Source organism: Ixodes scapularis, unplaced genomic scaffold, assembly GCF_016920785.2.
Source record: "Ixodes scapularis isolate PalLabHiFi unplaced genomic scaffold, ASM1692078v2 PGA_scaffold1__304_contigs__length_218370807, whole genome shotgun sequence".
NCBI lineage: Eukaryota > Metazoa > Arthropoda > Arachnida > Ixodida > Ixodidae > Ixodes > Ixodes scapularis.
The window spans coordinates 158,799,568-158,823,361 of record NW_024609846.1 but is presented as its reverse complement, the minus strand read 5'-3'; positions in this window follow the sequence as shown (position 1 = coordinate 158,823,361).

Genomic DNA, 23,794 nt, shown 5'->3' with positions numbered 1-23,794 from the left:
TCAGAACCCCTTGTCAACTTCGAATTTTAGAAGCATAGACAACATAAGAGAGGGGGGAGTATGAGTATGTGTCTACTGTGACAAAGACAGCTGGGCAACCCTATAAACAACCAAACAATATGACAGTTTAGCAATGTTTATCGCTGAACACAGCAGTGAAACTCGACAGCTGGGTATGTCCTTTACCCAGCGAACACAATAAGGTTCGTTGGTTGAACCTTCCGGAATCGTGTACAGACAACATATAAACCCAGAGGTTGCCAACACGGGAAGGCTCAAAACCCCTTGTCAACTTCGAATTTTAGAAGCATAGACAACAAAAGAGAGGGGGGAGTATGAGTATGTGTCTACTGTGACAAAGACAGCTGGGCAACCGTATAAACAACCAAACAATATGACAGTTTAGCAATGTTTATCGCTGAACACAACAGTGAAACTCTACAGCTGGGCATCTCCTTTACCCAGCGAACACAATAAGGTTCGTTGGTTGAACCTTCTGGAATCGTGTACAGACAACATGTAAACCCAGAGGTTGCCAACGCGGGAAGGCTCAGAACCCCTTGTCAACTTCGAATTTTAGAAGCATAGACAACAAAAGAGAGGGGGGAGTATGAGTATGTGTCTACTGTGACAAAGACAGCTGGGCAGCCCTATAAACAACCAAACAATATGACAGTTTACCAATTTTTATCGCCGAACACAGCAGTGAAACTCTACTGCTGGGCATGTCCTTTACCCAGCGAACACAATAAGGTTCGTTGGTTGAACCGTCTGGGATCGTGTACAGACCGCATGTAAACCCAGAGTTTGCCAACGCGGGAAGGTTCAGAACCCCATGTCGAACTTCGAATTTTATAAGCATACACAACAAAAGAGAGGGGGGAGTATGAGTATGTGACTACTGTTACAAAGACAGCTGGGCAACCCTATAAACAACCAAACAATATGACAGTTTAGCAATGTTTATCGCTGAACACAGCAGTGAAACTCTAGAGCTGGGCATGTCCTTTACCCAGCGAACACAATAAGGTTCGTTGGTTGAACCTTCTGGAATCGTGTACAGACAACATGTAAACCCAGAGGTTGCCAACGCGAGAAGGCTCAGAACCCCTTGTCAACTTCGAATTTTAGAAGCATAGACAACAAAAGAGAGGGGGGAGTATGAGCATGTGTCTACTGTGACAAAGACAGCTGGGCAACCCTATAAACAACCAAACAATATGACAGTTTAGCAATGTTTATCGCTGAACGCAGCAGTGAAACTCTACAGCTGGGCATGTCCTTTACCCAGCGAACACAATAAGGTTCGTTGGTTGAACCTTCTGGAATCGTGTACAGACAACATGTAAACCCAGAGGTTGCCAACGCAAGAAGGCTCAGAACCCCTTGTCAACTTCGAATTTTAGAAGCATAGACAACAAAAGAGAGGGGGGAGTATGAGCATGTGTCTACTGTGACAAAGACAGCTGGGCAACCCTATAAACAACCAAACAATATGACAGTTTAGCAATGTTCATTGCTGAACACAGCAGTGAAACTCTACAGCTGGGCATGTCCTTTACCCAGCGAACACAATAAGGTTCGTTGGTTGAACCTTCTGGAATCGTGTACAGACCGCATGTAAACCCAGAGGTTGCCAACGCGGGAAGGTTCAGAACCCCTTGTCAAACTTCAAATTTTAGAAGCATAGAAAACAAAAGAGAGAGGGGAGTATGACTATGTGTCTATTGTGACGAAGACAGCTGGGCAACCCTATAAACAACCAAACATTATGACAGTTTAGCAATGTTTATCGCTGAACACAGCAGCGAAACTCTACAGCTGGGCATGTCCTTTACCCAGCGAACACAATAAGGTTCGTTGGTTGAACCTTCTGGAATCGTGTACAGACAACATGTAAACCAAGAGGTTGCCAACGCGGGAAGGCTCAGAACCCCTTGTCAACTTCGAATTTTAGAAGCATAGACAACAAAAGAGAGGGGGGAGTATGAGTATGTGACTACTGTGACAAAGACAGCTGGGCAACCCTATAAACAACCAAACAATATGACAGTTTAGCAATGTTTATCGCTGAACACAGCAGTGAAACTCTACAGCTTGGCATGTCCTTTACCCAGCGAACACAATAAGGTTCGTTGGTTGAACCTTCTGGAATCGTGTACAGACAACATGTAAACCCAGAGGTTGCCAATGCGGGAAGGCTCAGAACCCTTTGTCAACTTCGAATTTTAGAAGCATAGACAACAAAAGAGAGGGGGGAGTATGAGCATGTGTCTACTGTGACAAAAACAGCTGGGCAACCCTATAAACAACCAAACAATATGGCAGTTTAGCAATGTCTATCGCTGAATACAGCAGTGAAACTCTACAGCTGGGCATGTCCTTTACCCAGCGAAAACAATAAGTTTCGTTGGTTGAACCTTCTGGAATCGTGTACAGACAACATGTAAACCAAGAGGTTGCCGACGCGGGAAGGCTCAGAACCCCTTGTCAACTTCGAATTTTAGAAGCATAGACAACAAAAGAGAGGGGGGAGTATGAGTATGTGACTACTGTGACAAAGACAGCTGGGCAACCCTATAAACAACCAAACAATATGACAGTTTAGCAATGTTTATCGCTGAACACAGCAGTGAAACTCTACAGCTGGGCATGTCCTTTAACCAGCGAACACAATAAGGTTCGTTGGTTGAACCTTCTGGAATCGTGTACAGACAACATGTAAACCCAGAGGTTGCCAACGCGGGAAGGCTCAGAACCCCTTGTCAACTTCGAATTTTAGAAGCATAGACAACAAAAGAGAGGGGGAGTATGAGTATGTGTCTACTGTGACAAAGACAGCTGGGCAACCCTATAAACAACCAAACAATATGACAGTTTAGCAATGTTTATCGCTGAACACAGCAGTGAAACTCTACAGCTGGGCATGTCCTTTAACCAGCGAACACAATAAGGTTCGTTGGTTGAACCTTCTGGAATCGTGTACAGACAACATGTAAACCCAGAGGCTGCTAACGCGGGAAGGCTCAGAACCCCTTGTCAACTTCGAATTTTAGAAGCATAGACAACAAAAGAGGGGGGGGGGGGGAGTATGAGTATGTGTCTACTGTGACAAAGACAGCTGGGCAACCCTATAAACAACCAAACAATCTGACAGTTTAGCAATGTTTATTGCTGAACACAGCAGTGAAACTCTACAGCTGGGCATGTCCTTTACCCAGCGAACACAATAAGGTTCGTTGGTTGAACCTTCTGGAATCGTGTACAGACAACATGTAAACCCAGAGGTTGCCAACGCGAGAAGGCTCAGAACCCCTTGTCAACTTCGAATTTTAGAAGCATACACAACAAAAGAGAGGGGGGAGTATGAGCATGTGTCTACTGTGACAAAGACAGCTGGGCAACCCTATAAACAACCAAACAATCTGACAGTTTAGCAATGTTTATCGCTGAACACAGCAGTGAAACTCTACAGCTAGGCATGTCCTTTACCCAGCGAACACAATAAGGTTCGTTGGTTGAACCTTCTGGAATCGTGTACAGACAACATGTAAACCCAGAGGTTGCCAACGCGGGAAGGCTCAGAACCCCTTGTCAACTTCGAATTTTAGAAGCATACACAACAAAAGAGAGGGGGGAGTATGAGCATGTGTCTACTGTGACAAAGACAGCTGGGCAACCCTATAAACAACCAAACAATCTGACAGTTTAGCAATGTTTATCGCTGAACACAGCAGTGAAACTCTACAGCTAGGCATGTCCTTTACCCAGCGAACACAATAAGGTTCGTTGATTGAGCCTTCTGGAATCGTGTACAGACAACATGTAAACCCAGAGGTTGCCAACGCGGGAAGGCTCAGAACCCCTTGTCAACTTCGAATTTTAGAAGCATACACAACAAAAGAGAGGGGGGAGTATGAGCATGTGTCTACTGTGACAAAGACAGCTGGGCAACCCTATAAACAACCAAACAATATGACAGTTTAGCATTGTTTATCGCTGAACACAGCAGTGAAACTCTACAGCTGGGCATGTCCTTTACCCAGCGAACACAATAAGGTTCGTTGGTTGAACCTTCTGGAATCGTGTACAGACCGCATGTAAACCCAGAGGTTGCCAACGCGGGAAGGTTCAGAACCCCTTGTCAAACTTCGAATTTTAGAAGCATAGAAAACAAAAGAGAGAGGGGAGTATGACTATGTGTCTATTGTGACGAAGACAGCTGGGCAACCCTATAAACAACCAAACAATATGACAGTTTAGCAATGTTTATCGCTGAACACAGCAGCGAAACTCTACAGCTGGGCATGTCCTTTACCCAGCGAACACAATAAGGTTCGTTGGTTGAACCTTCTGGAATCGTGTACAGACAACACGTGAACCCAGAAGTTGCCAACGCAGGAAGGCTCAGAACCCCTTGTCAACTTCGAATTTTAGAAGCATAGACAACAAAAGAGAGGAGGGAGTATGACTATGTGTCTACTGTGACAAAGACAGCTGGGCAACCCTATAAACAACCAAACAATATGGCAGTTTAGCAATGTCTATCGCTGAATACAGCAGCTAAACTCTACAGCTGGGCATGTCCTTTACCCAGCGAAAACAATAAGTTTCGTTGGTTGAACCTTCTGGAATCGTGTACAGACAACATGTAAACCAAGAGGTTGCCAACGCGGGAAGGCTCAGAACCCCTTGTCAACTTCGAATTTTAGAAGCATAGACAACAAAAGAGAGGGGAGAGTATGAGTATGTGACTACTGTGACAAAGACAGCTGGGCAACCCTATAAACAACCAAACAATATGGCAGTTTAGCAATGTCTATCGCTGAACACAGCAGTGAAACTCTACAGCTAGGCATGTCCTTTACCTAGCGAACACAATAAGGTTCGTTGGTTGAACCTTCTGGAATCGTGTACAGACAACATGTAAACCAAGAGGTTGCCAACGCGGGAAGGCTCAGAACCCCTTGTCAACTTCGAATTTTACAAGCATAGACAACAAAAGAGAGGAGGGAGTATGACTAAGTGTCTACTGTGACAAAGACAGCTGGGCAACCCTATAAACAACCAAACAATATGGCAGTTTAGCAATGTCTATCGCTGAACACAGCAGTGAAACTCTACAGCTAGGCATGTCCTTTACCCAGCGAACACAATAAGGTTCGTTGGTTGAACCTTCTGGAATCGTGTACAGACAACATGTAAACCCAGTGGTTGCCAACGCGGGAAGGCTCAGAACCCCTTGTCAACTTCGAATTTTAGAAGCATACACAACAAAAGAGAGGGGGGAGTATGAGTATGTGTCTACTGTGACAAAGACAGCTGGGCAACCCTATAAACAACCAAACAATATGGCAGTTTAGCAATGTTTATCGCTGAACACAGCAGTGAAACTCTACAGCTGGGCATGTCCTTTACCCAGCGAACACAATAAGGTTCGTTGGTTGAACCTTCTGGAATCGTGTACAGACCGCATGTAAACCCAGAGGTTGCCAACGCGGGAAGGCTCAGAACCCCTTGTCAACTTCGAATTTTAGAAGCATACACAACAAAAGAGAGGGGGGAGTATGAGCATGTGTCTACTGTGACAAAGACAGCTGGGCAACCCTATAAACAACCAAACAATATGACAGTTTAGCAATGTTTATCGCTGAACACAGCAGCGAAACTCTACAGCTGGGCATGTCCTTTACCCAGCGAACACAATAAGGTTCGTTGGTTGAACCTTCTGGAATCGTGTACAGACAACACGTGAACCCAGAGGTTGCCAACGCAGGAAGGCTCAGAACCCCTTGTCAACTTCGAATTTTAGAAGCATAGACAACAAAAGAGAGGAGGGAGTATGACTATGTGTCTACTGTGACAAAGACAGCTGGGCAACCCTATAAACAACCAAACAATATGGCAGTTTAGCAATGTCTATCGCTGAATACAGCAGTGAAACTCTACAGCTGGGCATGTCCTTTGCTCAGCGAACACAATAAGGTTCGTTGGTTGAACCTTCTGGAATCGTGTACAGACAACATGTAAACCCAGAGGTTGCCAACACGGGAAGGCTCAGAACCCCTTGTCAACTTCGAATTTTAGAAGCATAGACAACAAAAGAGAGGGGGTAGTATGAGTATGTGTCTACTGTGACAAAGACAGCTGGGCAACCCTATAAACAACCAAACAATATGACAGTTTAGCAATGTTTATCGCTGAACACAGCAGTGAAACTCGACAGCTGGGTATGTCCTTTACCCAGCGAACACAATAAGGTTCGTTGGTTGAACCTTCCGGAATCGTGTACAGACAACATATAAACCCAGAGGTTGCCAACACGGGAAGGCTCAAAGCCCCTTGTCAACTTCGAATTTTAGAAGCATAGACAACAAAAGAGAGGGGGGAGTATGAGTATGTGTCTACTGTGACAAAGACAGCTGGGCAACCCTATAAACAACCAAACAATATGACAGTTTAGCAATTTTTATCGCCGAACACAGCAGTGAAACTCTACTGCTGGGCATGTCCTTTACCCAGCGAACACAATAAGGTTCGTTGGTTGAACCGTCTGGGATCGTGTACAGACCGCATGTAAACCCAGAGGTTGCCAACGCGGGAAGGTTCAGAACCCCATGTCGAACTTCGAATTTAGGAGCATAGAAAACAAAAAAGAGGAGGAAGTATGAGTATGTGTCTACAGTGACAATGACGGCTGGGCAACCCTACAAACAACCAAACAATATGACAGTTTAGCAATATTTATCACCGAACACAGCAGTGAAACTCTACAGCTGGGCATGTCCTTTACCCAGCGAACACAATAAGGTTCGTTGGTTGAACCTTCTGGAATCGTGTACAGACAACATGTAAGCCCAGAGGATGCCAACGCGGGAAGGCTCAGAACCCCTTGTCAACTTCAAATTTTAGAAGCATAGAAAACAAAAGAGAGGGGGGAGTATGAGAATGTGTCTACTGTGACAAAGACAGCTGGGCAACCCTATAAACAACCAAACAATATGACAGTTTAGCAATGTTTATCGCTGAACACAGCAGTGAAACTCTCCAGCTGGGCATGTCCTTTACCCAGCGAACACAATAAGGTTCGTTGGTTGAACCTTCTGGAATCGTGTACAGACAACATGTAAACCCAGAGGTTGCCAACACGGGAAGGCTCAGAACCCCTTGTCAACTTCGAATTTTAGAAGCATAGACAACAAAAGAGAGGGGGGAGTATGAGTATGTGTCTACTGTGACAAAGACAGCTGGGCAACCCTATAAACAACCAAACAATCTGACAGTTTAGCAATGTTTATTGCTGAACACAGCAGTGAAACTCTACAGCTGGGCATGTCCTTTACCCAGCGAACACAATAAGGTTCGTTGGTTGAACCTTCTGGAATCGTGTACAGACAACATGTAAACCCAGAGGTTGCCAACGCGAGAAGGCTCAGAACCCCTTGTCAACTTCGAATTTTAGAAGCATAGACAACAAAAGAGAGGGGGGAGTATGAGCATGTGTCTACTGTGACAAAGACAGCTGGGCAACCCTATAAACAACCAAACAATCTGACAGTTTAGCAATGTTTATCGCTGAACACAGCAGTGAAACTCTACAGCTAGGCATGTCCTTTACCCAGCGAACACAATAAGGTTCGTTGGTTGAACCTTCTGGAATCGTGTACAGACAACATGTAAACCCAGAGGTTGCCAACGCGGGAAGGCTCAGAACCCCTTGTCAACTTCGAATTTTAGAAGCATACACAACAAAAGAGAGGGGGGAGTATGAGCATGTGTCTACTGTGACAAAGACAGCTGGGCAACCCTATAAACAACCAAACAATCTGACAGTTTAGCAATGTTTATCGCTGAACACAGCAGTGAAACTCTACAGCTAGGCATGTCCTTTACCCAGCGAACACAATAAGGTTCGTTGATTGAGCCTTCTGGAATCGTGTACAGACAACATGTAAACCCAGAGGTTGCCAACGCGGGAAGGCTCAGAACCCCTTGTCAACTTCGAATTTTAGAAGCATACACAACAAAAGAGAGGGGGGAGTATGAGCATGTGTCTACTGTGACAAAGACAGCTGGGCAACCCTATAAACAACCAAACAATATGACAGTTTAGCATTGTTTATCGCTGAACACAGCAGTGAAACTCTACAGCTGGGCATGTCCTTTACCCAGCGAACACAATAAGGTTCGTTGGTTGAACCTTCTGGAATCGTGTACAGACCGCATGTAAACCCAGAGGTTGCCAACGCGGGAAGGTTCAGAACCCCTTGTCAAACTTCGAATTTTAGAAGCATAGAAAACAAAAGAGAGAGGGGAGTATGACTATGTGTCTATTGTGACGAAGACAGCTTGGCAACCCTATAAACAACCAAACAATATGACAGTTTAGCAATGTTTATCGCTGAACACAGCAGCGAAACTCTTCAGCTGGGCATGTCCTTTACCCAGCGAACACAATAAGGTTCGTTGGTTGAACCTTCTGGAATCGTGTACAGACAACACGTGAACCCAGAGGTTGCCAACGCAGGAAGGCTCAGAACCCCTTGTCAACTTCGAATTTTAGAAGCATAGACAACAAAAGAGAGGAGGGAGTATGACTATGTGTCTACTGTGACAAAGACAGCTGGGCAACCCTATAAACGACCAAACAATATGGCAGTTTAGCAATGTCTATCGCTGAATACAGCAGCTAAACTCTACAGCTGGGCATGTCCTTTACCCAGCGAAAACAATAAGTTTCGTTGGTTGAACCTTCTGGAATCGTGTACAGACAACATGTAAACCAAGAGGTTGCCAACGCGGGAAGGCTCAGAACCCCTTGTCAACTTCGAATTTTAGAAGCATAGACAACAAAAGAGAGGGGAGAGTATGAGTATGTGACTATTGTGAGAAAGACAGCTGGGCAACCCTATAAACAACCAAACAATATGGCAGTTTAGCAATGTCTATCGCTGAACACAGCAGTGAAACTCTACAGCTAGGCATGTCCTTTACCTAGCGAACACAATAAGGTTCGTTGGTTGAACCTTCTGGAATCGTGTACAGACAACATGTAAACCAAGAGGTTGCCAACGCGGGAAGGCTCAGAACCCCTTGTCAACTTCGAATTTTAGAAGCATAGACAACAAAAGAGAGGAGGGAGTATGACTAAGTGTCTACTGTGACAAAGACAGCTGGGCAACCCTATAAACAACCAAACAATATGGCAGTTTAGCAATGTCTATCGCTGAACACAGCAGTGAAACTCTACAGCTAGGCATGTCCTTTACCCAGCGAACACAATAAGGTTCGTTGGTTGAACCTTCTGGAATCGTGTACAGACAACATGTAAACCCAGAGGTTGCCAACGCGGGAAGGCTCAGAACCCCTTGTCAACTTCGAATTTTAGAAGCATACACAACAAAAGAGAGGGGGGAGTATGAGTATGTGTCTACTGTGACAAAGACAGCTGGGCAACCCTATAAACAACCAAACAATATGGCAGTTTAGCAATGTTTATCGCTGAACACAGCAGTGAAACTCTACAGCTGGGCATGTCCTTTACCCAGCGAACACAATAAGGTTCGTTGGTTGAACCTTCTGGAATCGTGTACAGACCGCATGTAAACCCAGATGTTGCCAACGCGGGAAGGCTCAGAACCCCTTGTCAACTTCGAATTTTAGAAGCATACACAACAAAAGAGAGGGGGGAGTATGAGCATGTGTCTACTGTGACAAAGACAGCTGGGCAACCCTATAAACAACCAAACAATCTGACAGTTTAGCAATGTTTATCGCTGAACACAGCAGTGAAACTCTACAGCTAGGCATGTCCTTTACCCAGCGAACACAATAAGGTTCGTTCGTTGAACCTTCTGGAATCGTGTACAGACAACATGTAAACCCAGAGGTTGCCAACGCGGGAAGGCTCAGAACCCCTTGTCAACTTCGAATTTTAGAAGCATACACAACAAAAGAGAGGGGGGAGTATGAGCATGTGTCTACTGTGACAAAGACAGCTGGGCAACCCTATAAACAACCAAACAATATGACAGTTTAGCAATGTTTATCGCTGAACACAGCAGCGAAACTCTACAGCTGGGCATGTCCTTTACCCAGCGAACACAATAAGGTTCGTTGGTTGAACCTTCTGGAATCGTGTACAGACAACACGTGAACCCAGAGGTTGCCAACGCAGGAAGGCTCAGAACCCCTTGTCAACTTCGAATTTTAGAAGCATAGACAACAAAAGAGAGGGGGGGAGTATGAGTATGTGTCTACTGTGACAAAGACAGCTGGGCAACCCTATAAACAACCAAACAATATGACAGTTTAGCAATGTTTATCGCTGAACACAGCAGTGAAACTCGACAGCTGGGTATGTCCTTTACCCAGCGAACACAATAAGGTTCGTTGGTTGAACCTTCCGGAATCGTGTACAGACAACATATAAACCCAGAGGTTGCCAACACGGGAAGGCTCAAAGCCCCTTGTCAACTTCGAATTTTAGAAGCATAGACAACAAAAGAGAGGGGGGAGTATGAGTATGTGTCTACTGTGACAAAGAGAGCTGGGCAACCCTATAAACAACCAAACAATATGACAGTTTAGCAATGTTTATCGCTGAACACAACAGTGAAACTCTACAGCTGGGCATCTCCTTTACCCAGCGAACACAATAAGGTTCGTTGGTTGAACCTTCTGGAATCGTGTACAGACAACATGTAAACCCAGAGGTTGCCAACGCGGGAAGGCTCAGAACCCCTTGTCAACTTCGAATTTTAGAAGCATAGACAACAAAAGAGAGGGGGGAGTATGAGTATGTGTCTACTGTGACAAAGACAGCTGGGCAACCCTATAAACAACCAAACAATATGACAGTTTAGCAATTTTTATCGCCGAACACAGCAGTGAAACTCTACTGCTGGGCATGTCCTTTACCCAGCGAACACAATAAGGTTCGTTGGTTGAACCGTCTGGGATCGTGTACAGACCGCATGTAAACCCAGAGGTTTTCAACGCGGGAAGGTTCAGAACCCCATGTCGAACTTCGAATTTAGGAGCATAGAAAACAAAAAAGAGGAGGAAGTATGAGTATGTGTCTACAGTGACAATGACGGCTGGGCAACCCTACAAACAACCAAACAATATGACAGTTTAGCAATATTTATCACCGAACACAGCAGTGAAACTCTACAGCTGGGCATGTCCTTTACCCAGCGAACACAATAAGGTTCGTTGGTTGAACCTTCTGGAATCGTGTACAGACAACATGTAAGCCCAGAGGATGCCAACGCGGGAAGGCTCAGAACCCCTTGTCAACTTCAAATTTTAGAAGCATAGAAAACAAAAGAGAGGGGGGAGTATGAGAATGTGTCTACTGTGACAAAGACAGCTGGGCAACCGTATAAACAACCAAACAATATGACAGTTTAGCAATGTTTATCGCTGAACACAGCAGTGAAACTCTCCAGCTGGGCATGTCCTTTACCCAGCGAACACAATAAGGTTCGTTGGTTGAACCTTCTGGAATCGTGTACAGACAACATGTAAACCCAGAGGTTGCCAACACGGGAAGGCTCAGAACCCCTTGTCAACTTCGAATTTTAGAAGCATAGACAACAAAAGAGAGGGGGGAGTATGAGTATGTGTCTACTGTGACAAAGACAGCTGGGCAACCCTATAAACAACCAAACAATATGACAGTTTAGCAATGTTTATCGCTGAACACAGCAGTGAAACTCGACAGCTGGGTATGTCCTTTACCCAGCGAACACAATAAGGTTCGTTGGTTGAACCTTCCGGAATCGTGTACAGACAACATATAAACCCAGAGGTTGCCAACGCGGGAAGGCTCAAAACCCCTTGTCAACTTCGAATTTTAGAAGCATAGACAACAAAAGAGAGGGGGGAGTATGAGTATGTGTCTACTGTGACAAAGACAGCTGGGCAACCCTATAAACAACCAAACAATATGACAGTTTAGCAATTTTTATCGCTGAACACAACAGTGAAACTCTACAGCTGGGCATGTCCTTTACCCAGCGAACACAATAAGGTTCGTTGGTTGAACCTTCTGGAATCGTGTACAGACAACATGTAACCCCAGAGGATGCCAACGCGGGAAGGCTCAGAACCCCTTGTCAACTTCAAATTTTAGAAGCATAGAAAACAAAAGAGAGGGGGGAGTATGAGAATGTGTCTACTGTGACAAAGACAGCTGGGCAACCCTATAAACAACCAAACAATATGACAGTTTAGCAATGTTTATCGCTGAACACAGCAGTGAAACTCTACAGTTGGGCATGTCCTTTACCCAGCGAACACAATAAGGTTCGTTGGTTGAACCTTCTGGAATCGTGAACAGACAACATGTAAACCCAGAGGTTGCCATCGCGGGAAGGCTCAGAATCCCTTGTCAACATCAAATTTTAGAAGCATAGACAACAAAAGATAGGGGGTAGTATGAGTACGTGTCTACTGTGACAAAGACAGCTGGGCAACCCTATAAACAACCAAACAATATGACAGTTTAGCAATGTTTATCTCCGAACACAGCAGTGAAACTCTGCAGCTGGGCATGTCCTTTACCCAGCGAACACAATAAGGTTCATTGGTTGAACCTTCTGGAATCGTGTACAGACAGAATGTAAACCCAGAGGTTGCCAACGCGGGAAGGCTCAGAACCCTTTGTCAACTTCGAATCTTAGAAGCATAGACAACATAAGAGAGGGGGGAGTATGAGTATGTGTCTACTGTGACAAAGACAGCTGGGCAACCCTATAAACAACCAAACAATATGACAGTTTAGCAATGTTTATCGCTAAATACAGCAGTGAAACTCTACAGCTGGGCATGTCATTTACCCAGCGAACACAATAAGCTTCGTTGGTTGAACCTTCTGGAATCGTGTACAGACAGCATGTAAACCCAGAGCTTGCCAACGCGGGAAGGCTCAGAACCCTTTGTCAACTTCGAATCTTAGAAGCATAGACAACATAAGAGAGGGGGGAGTATGAGTATGTGTCTACTGTGACAAAGACAGCTACATGTAAACCCAGAGGTTGCCAACGCGGGAAGGCTCAGAACCTTTTGTCAACTTCGAATTTTAGAAGCATAGACAACATAAGAGAGGGGGGAGTATGAGTATGTGTCTACTATTACAAAGACAGCTGGGCAACCCTATAAACAACCAAACAATATGACAGTTTAGCAATGTTTATCGCTAAATACAGCAGCGAAACTTTACAGCTGGGCATGTCCTTTACCCAGCGAACGCAATAAGGTTCGTTGGTTGAACCTTCTGGAATCGTGTACAGACAACATGTAAACCCAGAGGTTGCCAACGCAGGAAGGCTCAGAACCCCTTGTCAACTTGGAATTTTAGAAGCATAGACAACAAAAGAGAGGGGGGAATCTTAGATTCTCCAGCTTTTCCTGAAGCACAACACTGCCGTTCCTTCGAGCGCGTCAGTAGAACGACCCTTCAGCGTCGCCTGATATGTATTCTCTCAAAGAAGTGGGGGAACATAACTGATGAAAACTTGTAGAGGCAGCTACTGCTTAAATGCAGCGACTAATAAAAGAATAAACCATAAAACAAAAGCAGTTGTGCCGTCCAAGTAACGAGATAAGTCACTCGCTTTATTTGAGGTAAAGTACGCGTTCCTTTTGATAATCCGCAACGAGTCCCCTATTTAGTTACTTTTTGAGCGAGTAACGAGTAAAGATATTCGGTTACCTTTTTGGGGGTAACGCGTACATGTTTGGTTCTCTCACACGGTCATACAGAAAACTGTCGGCAGAGATGTTCAATGCATACGCATATATGGCGCCAACATGTTCCAAACTTGCTTGAGGCATATCCGCAGATATTTCTGTCACCATGTCGGCAGAAAAACTCTGTGTCCCTTGTATAATGTATGAGCAGTGCGACAGCGGTTTGAGAACCATTCCAGCAAGAATGAAGCAATGGGCAATCATCTTGTTGGGCTTGTCAGGGTGTGGCTTTGAAGATTGTGTATGCGTCAAGAGACAAGAACTTTAGTTGTAAACAAGTTACTGCAGCTTCAAGAAGTGTCAAACGCTTCCATTGATTGGCAAAAGAGCAGTTGCAGAGAACACATCGATGTTTACAAGTGACAAAAAAAGAAAAGCAAATTATTGAAGCTTTCGTTATCTAGACAGTGTAAGGTTTCGATCTGTTTTTGGAATATTGCGAAACTCATTTTCACTGTATAAGAAACTTAGCCTGTTCGGCGCTGCTATATTTCGTCTCTCCTTAGCATAGACTTTTTTTAGCCGCTCATGCTAAAAGCGCGAGCTACTTGCTTTCGATGAAACTTTGGCGGCAGCACGAGCTCTCGTGCAGCGAGTGGTCCTGTCAAAATACAGTCAAGGCTACCCGCTCGCGCTTGCACTGCGTTCGGAGTTGGTCCGTGCTAAAGTGAGACGAAGTATAGTCTGGCTTCTTAGAACTTGCGTCACACTCAAGTTATTGTGCAAAACCATGACAGCACGGTGGTCGTTCATACCAAAGTGAGCAGGAGAAGGGCTGGAGCCCCCAATCCCTAGGTTTTGCAGCACGCGCTTTTGCTCCACGTGTTTCAATTGTAGGGTAGTGTGATAGTTCAAATAAAAATGCACTATCCATTCTTAGCACTAAATTGTCCTAAAACATCGCAGTGTGCTACTGTTATTTATAGCAATGCGCTTTTGCAGGGTCACTTGACGTCATTAAAAGTGTAATACATGAAAGTATGACTTAAAGTCGGGACTAAAATGAACGTGCTAATATTCATCGAAACATAAACTTAGCGTAACAAACAGCGCTAAAAAAATGCTCAGTGAGTTATCTACGGACTGCCCGAGATTATGTTGACCCTCATTATCTTGTAGGAATTCGGAAGGGTAAGAAACATACCTCAATTTCTGGTTAAAGTTAAAAAAATAAAACCAGAAACTCAGGTAATCTCTACCGTTATGTCTACATGCGCCAACAGTGCGTTTACAAACAATTCGTTTGGGATGAAGCTTGTGCTCACGCGCCATAGCGTCAGCAGCGCAACGGCAGCAGCTAGACGTCGAAGCCTCCCGTTCGTAGAGGTCTAACATCCGTGTTTTTCTGATGGGACCAAGCTATTAGACTAAAGACCATTGCCGGTTCGTTAAACTATTCGCCCCTTTTTCGTTTGACAACAAACCAAGTGACGTTATCTGCTGTGTAGACCTGGCACTCTTCCGGTGCACGTATTATTCCTCAACCTTTTTTTTTGCTCATAATGCTTGTACTATAAGACTGACTTACGTCTGGCCGCACTAAACGCGGCCATTTTTCGTGAATAGCGCGTAGATTTGATCTCGCAAAAACTGCAAACCCCGTCGTCTAGTTCCGGACCGGAAGCGTTCGCGGGCTTTTCGCACTTTGGCGCCAGCACACTTTTTAACTCGCGCGGGAAACAGTGAATAGCAGCGCCCGTAGCTTCAATTCCAAATAGACTTGCAGGGTTTCATGGTAAGGCTTGGAAACGCAGAGAACGGCGCAACTTTCTAGATTTACCTAGGGTGCCTCAATGTCCTTCTGTTTAGAGTGATGCCACCCTTTGTAGTACCCGGTGCCGACAGCACGCGCTCACGGGTAAAATACAAAGAAATCGACTAAAACGAAATGTCACCATAGCACAGTGAGCGCCACACAGGCACGCAGGGACACGCTCTTTCACGCGCTTTTGAACCAAAGAGAATAAACGTGTGGGACAAAATGGCCAGATGTCTCCACCCTAAGCAAAGCGCACATGAAGGCACCCTAGATTTGCCTTTCTCCAATAGAGTACGCTTTCCGCTTCCATTCGCCCAGTTTTGTTTTTTAGCCCAGCCATCTTGTCTGAAAGTTCGTCGCGGTATGAATACAACAACACCCCTACCGCATAGGCTGCGCAGTTTTCATAATGTTTCCGACCAACGTTTTCAACAAAAGGGTTTTACTTTTTTTATAGGTATAGAGTTTAACCAGGGGCGGATGCAGGTGTTTCCGTGAGGTCAACATGTCAAATGTTTGGAACACCGCCCCCCCCCCCCCCCTCCCCCCTTCCCCGTTTTTCCAAACTCTAAAAGTTTACAGGTGCGGAATTTAAAGGGGAAAGAAAGGGGGAGGTCAGAATATCCCCCCCCCCCCCCCCGGCCCTGTGAATTCGCCACTGAACATAAATAAGCCTTTTTTTACGACAGCCATATTCCACCATATTATTTTTACGGAAACCGGATTTTATGCTGAAATGTACATGTGCGTTCTGTTTCCACTCTTCTGCCGTCAGTGTGCGCGATTCATTGTACCTGTTTTGGAACGATCGGAATGGTTTGAACACCTGCGACAATATAAATAAAACGATATCCGGAATTAAAAAAAAAAAGATAAGAGCTGTCGGCAGTGTGATACTTTAGACCCATGTTACGGATAATAAAAAAGCACGACGCGGGATGGCCAAAGAAACGCGTTTTCGTGTAAGGTTCGTCAAATTATGAGGCGCTGGAGAAATGCAACCTTCTGCGTTAAGTCCTTATTTCGAACTTTCTTTGTTCGCCTTCCGCCCATTAAAAAGCATGCGGGAAGGGCCTTACTTAGAACGCGCCTGGTACCGCTGCGCCGCATCGTTCTTCCGCAAAATAAAGTTCGTCTGCTTTCCTCGCCGTTATCATGGCAACGAACGCCGAATGAATGGAAGCACGCACGGTACCACCGCGTGAAGGCAGTAACAGCTGACGCCATTTTACGAACGCCGTCTGCTAGCCAAAACAAATTGGGTTGTGTGTATGTTTATACAGCCTAGAACGTGGTCTGCCTCAACGGGCAACGAGTCTCCCATGGCTGTAGATGAGCAATTTAGCCAGTGCAGTACATCCGCTAACCTGGGGTCTTTAACATGCACCACGCAGTAGTGATACACGACCGCACGCCGGTACGATGCTCATCCAGATCGAAACGGGCAGGGGTGGGAATTGAACCCAGGATAGAGTGCACTAGAAGGACCGAGTGGCGCGACCGGAGTGCTATTTAGGTACCTCCGCATGTGGAAAAAACCGGCTAATACAAGCCACTTCGCTTGTAGCGCCCTTTCGGGCACTACTAGCGAAGTGGTTCGGATTAGCCGGTTTTTATGAAAAACGCGTTGCGTTCCAACGCCAAGATCGTTCCACAAGCGGCGGCGCCGAAAAAACGCTTCGGTCGTCTCACTCAATCCTTTCTAGTACACTCTACGAAGGTGGCGCTGCGATCGAAGTGGCTTGGGTCCACCTGATCGCTTTCAACATTTTCAGGTGCAACTGAAAGCATGAGCGGAGCCTGTAGCTCGTCCCACTCGTTCCTTCTATACTGTGTTTCACCTTATGATGTACCGCAGGAAAGGCTACAAGCGCGAGCTCCTCGCTTTGGGGCACATCTCGGCGGCTCAAGCTCTCGTGCATTAAGAGCAGCAGCCAAGCCTACGAGCTCGCGCTTCTAGCCTTCGCTGCGGTACAACATAAGGTGAAACGGAGTATAGTACACTCTATCCAGGATAGCTAAACTCGTGGAGCAAAACATTCTTCGCTTTTTGACGTAGCGGGGGAGTGACCAAAAGAACGCCGCAAAGTTTCCTCCTCCCTGCGGGCGCTCAACTTCGCAACTTTTGACGAAAAATCCCCCGTGATCCCTTGGCGGTGCACGAGACAGCGCGGGGAGTCGAGCGGTCACGCCGCTCGCTGTACGTTGTCTTTGAGCTCTCTAGTGCCGACAATCCCGTCATGCCTCGCCCAGGCAAGAAGCGAGGGCAGACGACGAGAGTTCGTCAGCTACGAGGCGGCATTCGCACAGCGGAACCGAAAGAAAAAGTTGGTTTTCTGCTCGAAATCGCGTCCCGCGGCTCACAAACCCAAACGCGAGCTTGAATTGTAAGCGCCTGATATTTCACGAAGGGAGGAATCGGCGGCCCGTGTTTTATTTGCAAAATTTGAATCGTTTTGTAGCCGTACAGACGCTGAAACCTACCAGTGTGTAATGAAAGGCCCAGGACAACCACAGAGGCCGCGAGATCTAGCATCATGTGTGTATGGGTGAAAAGTGGAACATTTTTCGACAAAGCTCCCACAGCAGAAACCTTTGGCGCATTCACTCAGCGTCCGGGAAGGCTAAACATGGAGACGCTGCCCGAGACTCAAGTAAAGTCATAGTTGAACGGCAGCTATCTTGCCCCGTTATATTTTGTTTTGAGAAGCTCTCGTTCTCAGTGCACTTACCAGGAAAATAAAAAGTCTTACGAACGTATTACTAGATGTTTCAAAGAACTAGATTTAAGCCGTATCCTTTCAGTGGTTCACTCATAATACTATGCTTAAAACGAAGCAAGCTCTTGCGCGTACAGTGCCATCAAGTTTCTTAAGTATATGCTGTTTCGTAGTCAGCTGGTTTCGGAAACTTACGCCGTCTGTAGATATCTCTGACAGCCGAGTTGCTTAATTGGAAGTCATCGCAAATGTAAGTTCCACGTTGCAGCAACCAACGTCTAGATAAACGATGGCAGCGACTGCACTCTCGCATTCCCACCCATCACGTCGAACAAAAAAACGCTAGTTTCGGTTTGAGGTCGGTACTTTTCTACAACATCTATGGCGACAGCATCAGTTTGCACTCGGTGCATTCGGCAAGTTCGTTCGGAGCCTGTTCTCCGTGCAGCACTCCGCGGGTGTGATGCATTAGAACTCTCACAGTGCAAGTCTGGATCGCGAATCGGGAGCCCGCCACTGGCCTCACCGGCGGCCATTGCTTGACGACAGGCAATACGCCGCATCCTGTCTAGTTCTCCCTTCGTTTTCGTCGTCGTTGTTTTGGCCTATTAAACCATGAGGCAATACACGAAAGTCTAAGGGAGAAACACGCCGAAATTGGAAGCTTGTACGCGGTGCTCGAGGGCGAGCATTTTATGACGTGCTGCGATGATTATGTCGGGTTCTTGGAGATCAAATACACATTCGTCAAGCGTTTGAACATCGATTAAAAAAAATCGGCCGGAGCACCATTGACTTTACCGACGTTGCTTGCTTCGGTTGCTAAATAAATGGCACGTTCAGCGACTGAACGGCACGCTCCGAGTTTCAGTTTGTCACGGAAGCCCTTACAGCAGTTCAAAGAAAAAGCTTTCACCATGAAGTAGTATGACAAGCGGTTAAAACGATGCGAATGTCTCCAGTAAAGACCTTCTAACTTATCGTTTGCTGAGCTCTGATGACTCCAAGATCACGTATGACACCCCAATAACTCTCGGTAACCCTTGTCTCATTAAACACATCACAGTTAACGCCCAACAAAGTCGCCCTCCACCCTCAACCACACAACATTTAGTTAAAAAAGATTGGTATTCTAACGCCTTTAATATTCTTGCCCACAATATTAACTGTTTTTGCGGAAACACGATAGAAGTTTCATGGTCGAGAACAACCTACTAACGTAATAAAATTGAGTTTTCCCGTTTCTCCTATAGCATGTATAAGATCGTGTCAAGCGATGACTGCCCGTGATGCCGCTCGACCCCAGCAATACAGGCATCTATCCGCGATCTAGCCTCTTAAGAAATTAGTGGTGCCAGTGCTATTAGACATAAATCGTTTATTTGCATCGGTACACCCATACCTGCCGGATGTCGGGACGAGGCGCAAAACCCTACATCCGGCCAATATTGAAGCCGGTTTTCGGCCGAAATTGCCTCGACACTCACCAAGAAGCAACGTGCTGTTTCAGCGACTCGTTTGTGTAAATTATTTGTTCAGTCATATTATTGGGTACCGGGCCACTGTGTACGCCCCGAAAAAGAAATTTACTGTGGTAATTACACCTTGACGAGAAGCAGGCACGTAGCCAGAATTTTTTTCAAGGGGGGGGGGGGGGGGGGGGGGCGCCCATGACAAAGTGCTCTATAAGGGGGAGGGGGGAGAGGAGGCCCCAGCAAAATGGAAGATATCAAAAAAGGGGGGGGGGGGCCGGGCATTATGCCCGGCCCCCCCCCCCCCTTCCCGGAGGGGGTATTATAGTTTTACATCTTTATAAAATAATCTAGTGCATTATCACACGTTTTAAGGCCACGGTCCCACTGAATGTGGCAGTTTAGGTACTTTTTGGCAGGTCATTACTCATCTCCCTTTAAATACTGCTTTGTGGGATTGATGTCATTCGAAAGGCAATGCAATCCTCTTTCATTTGATATTATGTATGTGTTGGTTTTTACTGTTCATGCGCATTTGTAGCGTTGCGAATATGATGGCGCGGACCCTCACTTGCTCCGCTAGTTCATGTTTTATGAACGATCCATTAAAGATAGCAGGGTTCCAATATAGCAGTTTTGTTAAGATGATGTCGGAGCAGAATGTAACGATCCACTTTTTTGATATTTGCACTACTTTGTTTTTTCATCCCTCCAAATATTGCCCTAAAATTGACATTTTTCAGCACAAATATGTTTTTAATGACAAGCGCTAGGGCAATGAAATTAGCTACAGATGTAGTGCTTATAATCGGTAATATGCAGAAAAAAAAATTAATGTTGGGTAAAATTTTTTGTTTAGATATTTTATATCAAACGTAGCACTTTTTTGTGCTTCGAGACATGGTAGTTCAAATGCCGCTGAAGAAATAATTAAACTATGATAAAATCTTTTATAACATTTAGAGCTACAATGGTTGCCCAAGAGGTGGACGATGGCTTTTTTTTTCATTTTCAAAGTCATAACGCTCCAGGAGCCCTTCAAACTTACCTGTTTTTGACGCATATCTGTTTTGGACATCAAACAGATTTATTGGCATTTAATAACATTTATTATTTGGAATAGATATACATTGCGATGTATTAAATTTTCCCAATGATCTTGCTTCGGTTTCTTAATAGGTGTAGAGCTTAGCTAATTTTAAAACCAATTAAAAACTGTTTGGGTGTTTTGTTGCGCTACCTGGCGGATTGCAGACAAACTGCTGATTTCTAGTGTTCAAAAAATTTCCGAGGGCGGCGTTGGCATCTGTATCATCATCAATCTCCGTGTCTTTTTACCTTCACATTTAAAAAATATATTGGAAGATTTACTATCGATAAATGAATGGTTTAAGTCTTGGGTCAGGCTAATAAATCTAAGACAAATAATTACACAAGCGTAGCGTGATATAATGCGTTCATTATTCGATATGATTGAAATCAATAAACAATAAAGACGAAGAGGAAAATAATACACCCGAGTTCACTTTATGCCTAGAGTCACTACATGAGCTTTAAAGTATCGGCACTCAGTTCCCCAAAATTGGTTTGGGCGCCGCCATTTTGGGTCTTGCTCAGAGCAAACGCACCTGCCGATCATCATGATCCAAAAGTACGATTTCCTCAGCATTAGATGCGGTGCTAGGAAGCTGATGCAATATTGAAATGCTCTGTCGCGGGTTGTTTAAACATTTGTGAGGGACGGAAAAGCGTTTCCTGTGATTTTAGATAAAGCTCCATATAACTGGCAACCATGATTTTAAGCCACAATTTTAAGCCAAGTGTCGTTACTCGGAACCGCAGCTTATTTACTGGCACAAGCGGGAACAATGAAGAAGAGGCAGGTGTCAAAAGGTAGTGGCTTGTGGAATCCACGGTGCTTACGTCATGGCCCCTCCAGGTATTACAAGCCTCTTGAACAAGAGCATGAATAGTGTCATTAAATAAGCTACGCTTCAGAGTAGCGACACTTGGCCTTATTGTGGCTTACATTCATGGTTGCCAGTTATTTGAAGCTTTATCTAAAATCACAAGAAACGCTTTTCCGTCCTCCACTTTCAACAGTTTTCGACAAAGCAAAGCAACGTTACATGAGCTTCCTAACACCGAATCTAATGCTGAGGACCTCGCACTTTTGAATCATGACGATCGCCAGTTGCGCCTGCTCTGCACAAGCAACAAAATGGCGGCGTTCACAGCACTGTCGGGGAAGAGAGTGCCGATACTCTAAGCGCAGCTCATTTATTGGCTCTAGTTCCCGCGAAACTCCTTTTCCGTGACTGAAACTGAAAGTAAATATGAATAATACACCATCAATATAGCTTATTTAGTTATAACAAAATACACATAATGAGAGGAGGAAGCGGGCGGGTAGGAGAAACGCGGGTTTTATGTGCGACCGTTCTAACCGCTCATTCACACTGGAAGCGGATCCGCGTTCGCAAAGCGGTTGCGAACGCGGTTGTATAGACGCTTTCAGCGCGCGCAAAATTGAGCCGCCATAGCCGACCTTCTCTTGTATTACCGAGATGCCGAGCCACCGAAGCGGGCGTTGACGAGGCTCTACAAAGGCCTTTGCTAGGGAGAAGGACGCAGTAACACTTAAAATGGCACTAACCTGTCCTTCTGTGGTAATCATGAGGTGGAGCGAACGGACTAAGAGGGAACAAAAACTGAAGGTCGGTTATGGCGGCGCCCATGCACAGCTGCCTGAAAGCGTGTATAAAGGTCCAGTACAACTGCACGCGCACTCAACGTCATCGAGTGCGCGTGCAATTGTACTGGATCTTTATACAACCGCGTTCGCAACCGCTTTGCGAACGCGGATCCGCTTCCAGTGTGAATGAGCGGTAACCGTCTCAAAGAAAGAACGCACGAGCTTGCGCTGGTTAAAAAAAAAAAAAAGGCACCAAAAGAAAAGATGCAGCACGCTGTGTTCTTTGTTATTATGCGTCTAATTGCAAATTGTTGTGTGTATGTTTATACAGCCGGAAGTTAGTCTGCCTTAGTGGGCGTCTGGTGTCTCAGCTTTAGATGAACAATTTAGCCAGTGCGGTACAGCCGCAAACCTGGGGTCTTTAACGTGCACCACGCAGTAGTGATACACGACCGCACGCCGGTACGATGCTCTTCCAGATCGAAACGGGCAGAGGCGGGGTGGGTTCTGCAGCGCGAGCTTTCGCTCCAAGTGCTCCGAGCTGGTGTGCGCTAGACCATGCACTCGGCCACCGACCCCCCCCCCCCCCCCTCCCCCTTCTTGTGCGTCTAATTTATATACAGGTATAAGTATTTGAAGATCGACGATGGACGTCGATCGTCTCGAGGTAATGAAACGTAATAACAATGTATAAATAATAAACTTGTTGAAGGACTGAACGACTAAATTTTTCAATTCTTGGATTGTAATACGGCGGTAGCCTATTGTACTTACTGTAGATGAGGAGCAATATGAGGTGACGAGGTAATTATAGATTGATGAGGCACCATAAGGACAGCGACATTAGTGGGTGTCGAACCACAACGTACAGTGCCAGACTTTTTTCAAGTATCGTGTACCCAAAGACTTTCTTCACCCGCAACAGTATAAGGTAGAATCAACGAGGATGCTGCTTTACAACTGTGCGTTGAACAGGACAACTGCACTGTGCAAAAGTGCGGCTTATTCGTTAATATGAGGGACGGATTTCTAGCAGCATTCCCTGATTGACTACTTGGAACAAATGGCCTCGTTGACGTAAAGTGTCCCCGTTCCAAAAGATTCTTGAAGCATACTTAAACCGCAAAGGAGTCTGAGGCGAAAAATAAGAAAAAGGAGCTTGGTGTGAAAGGTCCATATCACCACTATAGCTTCTACTGTCAAATACAAGGGCAGTTAAACAATACACAAAGAGAGTTTTGTGATTTAGTTATATTTACACTGAAGGTCATTAATATCCAACGTATTCAGAGAGATGACACCTTCTGGTCAACCAACATAGAGCCTTTTCTACTCAAGTTTTACATGGAAGGCCCCACTTCCGCTGAAATTCCTCACGTAGACGAGTTGT